Genomic DNA, 7,500 nt, shown 5'->3' on the forward strand with positions numbered 1-7,500 from the left:
ATCTACAGCATAAGAAGACGACTGTTCCCTGGGTTTCCAATGAAGGTACAGAAAGACCTCATGTACCACCTCTCAACAGAATATGGATGCTGGCCTTCCACAGAACGAGTACCGTATAAATCCTAGGGGCGAGAACTTGACCTCCATATTGATACTGATAATACATCTAATATAATCTAAGCAAGCTTGACCTCCATATTGATGATACATGTAACATAATCTAAGCAAACAGGATATCAGAAAAGCACCAATTCGGGAAATTTTCACCAGACACCTCATATATCGAATACTTTATATTACCTTTCAGCCTTCGCCGCTTGGCTAAAAAAATTCACCTCATTTGTTTTCTTAATGGCGAAAGATAAAGTACTACTCAAGCGAGACATCTCATAGGTAAAATCATATACAAATAAATACACGTTAAATCAAATAGTTTGCTCCTCTACAAGGGTTTTGATAGTTTTCTGGCTGGCTTCTTATTAATTTATATTATGGATCTCTCGCTTCTTATTTATTCACTTCTACGAAGGATTGAACTACTCAACTATAGCGCAACTTTGCCTCGGTTAAGGAAGACAAAACTAATAGCGTGCCAGCAGACGAACACAGAAATCTGTCCAATCATTTTCCTAATCTACAATCTAGTCACAAACAAAAAATGAAAAGAGAACGGAAAATACTACACTGAGAAAAATCTGCCGATTCCTTGGCTCTTTTGTCTCATTGCTTCATTAACTTTGCCCTGCCTGTAAAATGAATGAACATGCTGGAGACTGTCTACACAAAAACATACCTTAATGGCAGAATGAAACAATTACACAATTCGGTCAGTGCTCGTGGGCTTTGGAGCCCTCGGGCCTCTTCTGGTTTCCCTGAATGCTCCGATTCCTATGATGTTCCATATATGCAAGACGATTAGCAACCGCTCTTTCTCTTACAACCTGATCGTCCTTCTTCCGTCAAACCTAATCCAGCCGCCATATCATGCTTTGCATCAGGGCAAACATCACACAAAGAACACCAATAAGAGGGCATTGTACACACACCGAAACGTTAGCAACCAAATAATTGATTTTGAAGTTCTGCTCATTGTAATTCTAGGAGGAAACCACATCATGACGGGAATGTAATCAGAGACGTTGTTTAACGACTTCGGCAGTCCTGATCAGGCACATCATGACCATTCAGTTCTTAAATGATGATTTAGACTGGCCCAGTATATCAACTGTAACCTCTGATCAGTTCGTGAGCAATTATGTGTATGTATATTTGCACGCATACACATTATTCAATAATATATATATATATATATATATATATATATATATATATATATATATATATATATATATATATATATATATATATATTCAACAATAAGCACTTTTCGAAATTAATAAAAAAAAAACGCGAGTCACAGCCGCTACCATCCATCAACCGGGAGTCAAGAATGAACTTATGCACAGAAAACCAATGATAGGTACCACACAGACAGTGCTCCCCTAAGAAACACCACCTTGGTGGGAGAAACCAAGTCTTTCTTTGTCCTCAGCAATCATACTTTTTATTCCTGATGATGTCTGTACAAATAAAAACGTTATTCTTGTCGTGACTTGTGTGGAGGTCACCAAACGTCCGAGGTCAAGTTGTTAAAGTGACATATATATGTGTGCATGTGTGTATACACACACACATACACACATATATATATACATATATACACATACATATAAATATGTACCTGTGTGTCATAACCAGAGTGTATTTAATTGGGCAAAGGCAGTGAAACACAAGCCCGATCCCTAGATCATGCGAGAACCAACCAAAGGTCCTTTGTGTGTCAGCATAGCGCCTTTGGATTAAGTGTGACCAAGCAAGAGCTTAAAGCTGCAGGAGAACAAGGAAGGTTATAACCCCCAGAATGATAATGGCACAGAAACAGTCGTCTGGCGTTATTGTTCTAACACAAACAAACATTTAATATTCGTATGAAATTTAAGTGTGATGTTCCATGAATTTCTCATAACAAGCAGAAAACAATATTTGTGTGCAAACATGAACAAAAGGGGAATACGAGTGTCTAAGTAGCCATGATGTGATTCTGTGGTAAAACTTGTCCAAAAAGAAAAAGTAATCGGAAAAAACAAACTATTATACCAGCGTCTTATGACGAACACATTACCATAACGATCAAAGGGAAAAAAGGCTATAGGAAATTCTACATTAGGCACTGTCACTAAGAACAAGTTAAGCAAACTAGTATTATATACACACTTCAGGACACTACAGAAAGATTTTCATTTAATACACAAAATACTGTTCCAATGTAACAAATGTATATATATATATGTGTGTGTGTTATAGTTAACTATAGTAAACTGTTTACGAAAAAAAGTAAGTAAATAGCTTTGATAAAGCAGACTATATAAATATAACCAAAGCAGTTCATTTAAAAAATTCCTGTTAAGAATGGAATGACGAAATTCCTCCATGCAGTTACTGCATATTATGTAAAAGGGCTGATCATAAATTTCTCGTTAAGACACTCGCTCAAAAAAGAATAATTGAGTAAGAGAGGCAGATGTGTTCACTCGCAGGTCAGCACTGGCACTCACACGCATGCTAAATAAGATTAAAAAAAAAAAAAGCATCTGCAGAACCAAATCAACGTCATTCACGTACCAGATCCAAATGAAGTGAAAAGAGATGAACAGTAGAATTCAACAGTCGACTTGAGGAATTAAACCTAGGTAACGGGTGTCAACGACGCCGAGGAAGACACGGATGAAGGGAGAGAAAAGAAAAGTGAAATGACAGATAGAGACAGAGAGAAAAGGCTTTTTCGGAGGACAGTCGAAGGCAAAGAAGGCGACGGTATCGTATCGGGATGCCACAGTGATCCACTCAGCACTGGCTACCTGGCACTGGTACGCTCGGACCTGTGCCTCTCTCTCACTCTCACCACTACTGAGCTTGTCCTGGCACTGCCGAAACCTCTGCTCCTCTTCTCTCCTCGTCTCCTCTGCTCTGCTCTGCTCTGCTCTTCTCTTCTCTCCTCTCCTCTTCTGCAAGCCGCTCGCTCTCACTTGCCGTTGCCGAACAGCCACCGGCGTAGCCACTAGCACCACCACCCCGATCACCCCCTCCCCACAACACCCCAAGCTACCGTTCCTGGACCAAAGGGCACCTCCAAATTGCTCTCTCTCTCTCTCTCTCTCTCTCTCTCTCAATTTTTCTCTCAGTTCAATTTTTGAGTCAGTTCAACACTCTCTCTCTCTCTCTCTCTCTCTCTCTCTCTCTCTCTCTCTCTCTCTCTCTCTCTCTCTCTCTCATGAAAAAGTGTAAAATACGTGTTACAAATTTATATCTCCAATCTGTCTCCCTCATGAAATATATAGTATCACTGTACCCATACCGTCAAAAATAACGATCACATAACAGAGGCTGGGAATGATAAGTCGCGATCCCAGGGACGTTACGTGCCAAGCCCGGACCAAAATATTTTCATTCAGCAAAGGTACCTGTGGCTACAGGCTGAATCTGGCTTAGACGACGGCAGGCTAAAACGTTGAGTTTATTACTCAGAGACTACCGTTGTTAAGGACAGTTTTATGCATAAACATTGCCTTTACTTTCGTATAGATTGCTGGCGAAAAAAACCATTTAAATTTAAAGGGCATTAACATCTTTGTCTCCTATATATATATATATATATATATATATATATATATATATATATATATATATATATATATATATATATATTATATATATATATATATATATATATATATATATATATATATATATATATATATATATATGTATATATATATATATATATATATATATGACAACAAAATTGTAACGTGCATTCTCTATCTCCTGGTCTTTGTAATAAGAAGTTATTAATCGAAATAAGCAAGCTGTATAACAATAACTAAAAGGAACATTAAACATATTTCCAGTTCAATTAATGGGTGAGGGGGAGGCGTAAAAGAGATTCAGACCATTCAGGTTCCCTCTGAACTTTTCTCTCGACTGTCCGCCTAACTGGCAACCCCCCCCCAACGCCCCGGCTCGGGACTTTCGATTTTTCATGCAACACCTTGGAGGGGTGCCACAGCCCCACTGATATAATTCGCGATCATCATTGTTTAAGAAAGGAAAACCACCAATTTGAACAAGTAGTAAAAATATGAAAATCCATGGAGGCTACTCACATCCTGCTAGGAGAAAAATAACCAACAAATGTTGACACATGAACCAGAAGCAAGTGACATTAAAACCTCCACTTCGAACATGTGTGGAACCTTGCAAACATTAACCAGCCTTTAGCAGCACTGGATGTTATGCTTTTCTTCAAGTGCGTAGGAAAAAAGTTTGAGTCTGAAATTTACTCAAATAATGTTAAACATCCACTCATCAAGTAGTGTTACCTACAGTGTATACTACCGATCGCTGAGTGCGAGCAAGCTACAAAATCAGCATGCTCAATAAAGCCTTAGTTCAGCTTCACACTGACTTGACTAAACCGCTTGCTGCTCCGTTGGAGTTTTATAGTTACAAGCAATTTCGTTACAGACTGCTGGACTGAACATTTACCATGAGTTCTCTTATGTGCATGCTTTAATGTATGCTCGATGCCTATGATCATGTCACTCGTCAACACTTAATACAGCAACGGCCCCCGGACACAATCAATAAAAATTTATTCATGTAAATTATAAACATTTCTTTTTTAACAATAAGCCGCCCCCATAAGAAAACCACACAACAGTTACTACCACATTCATATCTGAACAGCAGAATCACGGATAAAGCGCCAATACAAAAAAACTTCCACAATATTATACGCTTATTAAACCTACGCAAGAGGCTCATCGGCAGTGTTTTCAACCGGGACCTGCACCGCTGGCCTCTCTCTTGCACACACTTCTGCATTTGCTGGATATTGAGGTTCTTCTTCTCCATGTAAGTAATATGTGAGACGCATCGACAACAGTACACAGTAAATCATCAGTAAGACATCTAGGAAGCTCCAAAGCAGCACGATCCCCTTTCACCTCCAGCTGATCATCTTCGTGGATTTTATTTTTCCTATGGCACGTCCAGCAGCACTTATCACCCACTTTTCCAGACTCCTTCCCACCGTTCCGTCTCGTTCCTTTGATAAGCGGAACGCGCGCTAATACAATTCCATTCCAGAAGTAAACGTATGAAAGAGAGTCGGGAATTCTTCTATAGCGGTTCAGCATACTCAGAAATGCTTCTTCAAAAGCGTCCATCGATTAAAAAGACTAAATTAAACGCCGTTACCTGAAAAGGTCTTCGGAAAAAGAATACTAGCTGAGTAAGGCTCCGAAAAAAAAAATCAACCGTGAAAGGCAATAGAAAAAGGTTGCAGTTGTAAGTTTGTAACCCCTATTGAAGAGGAATTTTTTCCTGTCGCTTTACATTCCTACACAATTTAATCAAAAGATACGTCATCCACGAAGAAATCGGAAGATTGAAATTACCTTAATGCCTGTGTTTGTAAAAATAAAATGATCGTATACGGCCTAATAAATAAATATATCCCACCTACAAAGACTAACGGATTTCAGTTTTAAAAAATAAAATGAAAAAGGGTTGATTCCGAGACGTGCAAGAAACTTGTCAATATCCCACTCGTTCTTCACATGAAGAATCGTGCACAAGATTGCAGGCAAAGGAAAAATCAAAAGTTTTAAATGAACTCTCATACAATGAACCTCCGTCTCGACTAGAAACTCTTTCTCGCACTTCGGTTACAATGCCTCTCTTCTTGGAAAATGAGCATACAGTTCTTTGCAGCTTCCCTTAAGATCCAGCTACACTGATCTCTGCCATTAACTTTGCATCTATTCTTTTCGGTCTCTTGCCACTTGGCAGTCCAACACTGCTACCTTTACCTTGATCCCACCTTCAAAACTCTATTAAGAACTAACTCTTTGGTAGCGCCTGAGAGTATCTAATAATGGCCTCGTTAAACAAGATTAGAGTAATAAAAATAAAACCTATAACAACTTAAAAATTCATTTTCACCTTCATCCGCCTATCTTCTGTAAGTCTTCCTACGAGACCACACATTCCCAGCAATTTCTTGGCTATCTCTTCACCTTATGTAACTTTCACCTTCTTTTCAACGCTATTTCCTGTTCTAAATCCGAATACGATTTGATGATACAATCTAACACTGGTTCCTGCACCTCATTCACCACGCATCTTAAAAAGTAAAACATTTTGGCTCAAAATCACCATTAAATGTTCCAATTTATTTCTCCCTCCCTAGGCACCATTCTTCAACTGAAAGGCCTCTTGCTGGTCCCTTGTCAGTCTTCTCTTATTTATTCCATGGTGTACATCTTCACTTGCTCTATCATACATCTGCCCAATTTTCCAATTCAAAATACTCAAACGTCATTCCTCCAACATCCTTACACCGAACCGCAACAAACCTACTTTCGAGCAACTTTCATTAGTTAACTTTTTTCCAATACAACCTACCAAAAGAGACATACTGTATGCAGCCATCAGTGCTGCAGTTAGTATATTAAAGCGGAATAAGAGTAAATGATACGACTGCAGCTATCCATACCTTTCATAAATTTTAACCAAAATCACTGGAGTGTCAGTTCTTCGAGCGCATGAAGTAAAAAAAAAAAAAAATACATCGGGTTCTATAAGCTGAGATGTGACTGAAAAAAGGCACTTTATAAACAAGGTTTGATCTTAAAACAAAAGAAGTTTCGACAAAGTCAAAAGAGGTCCATAAAGAACTATACTGGTTTTCTGAAATGTTGCTTTAATAATATCATTCAAACCTAGTCATAAGAGCAAAAAATTCGTTTACAAACAATTAGTGGAATCAGCAACACAAATGTTTCAAAATTTTCATGAATATCAATGCAGTGATAGAATGCCTCATAAAAAGCAAGGCAATTAATGTGTAGTGTCATACACTGCAAATTGTTTGAAAAAAAAAGCAATGTAATATTTCAATATTCAACTGGCAAAGCAGGTCAACCTTTTATAAACATAATGTGACAGCACAATAGCAAAGGACCTGCTTGTATGCTTTAAGGTAATGAAGCGATAGATCAGTTTTAAACGTTTTAATTAAAGACTGTTAACAAACTCTCTTATATATATATATATATATATATATATATATATATATATATATATATATATATATATATATATAATATATATATATATATATATAAATATGTGTGTGTGTGTTTGTGTGTATAATTAAAGTGTGTAATAATGCTTCCCGAAATATTAATGTTAGGAAAAATCTTTATGAAAACAAAGCCATGTTTTTGGATTTTCTTACATATTTACAGCGATTCAACTTTTCAAAGGTCCATATTTACAGTAATCTTTCAAATTCTCAAACATTGCAAAACGCGTTTCGTTACCTCATGCATATAAAATTGGCTATAAAGCAGTACAGTACGTGTGTGTGTGTAT

At 37.5% G+C, this 7,500-nt stretch overlaps 1 protein-coding gene across 16 annotated transcripts in view; it reads right to left on the reverse strand.

Moving 5' to 3' along the window:
• Positions 1–7,500, reverse strand: part of ATP8B (ATPase phospholipid transporting 8B) — a 620,401-nt gene that overhangs the window by 470,358 nt on the left and 142,543 nt on the right. For 2 of the 16 annotated variants that reach the window (XM_067110109.1, XM_067110103.1), the window contains exon 1: positions 2,683–3,088. The exons of 12 other annotated variants lie outside the window; for them this stretch is intronic. The gene's annotated coding sequence lies outside the window, so the exon portion shown is untranslated. Of the gene's footprint in view, positions 1–2,682; positions 3,089–7,500 lie in introns of those variants that run through there. 2 more of the 16 variants (XM_067110096.1, XM_067110091.1) reach the window with 1 other exon arrangement.

Source organism: Macrobrachium rosenbergii, chromosome 10 (genome assembly GCF_040412425.1).
Source record: "Macrobrachium rosenbergii isolate ZJJX-2024 chromosome 10, ASM4041242v1, whole genome shotgun sequence".
NCBI classification, from domain to species: Eukaryota; Metazoa; Arthropoda; class Malacostraca; order Decapoda; family Palaemonidae; genus Macrobrachium; species Macrobrachium rosenbergii.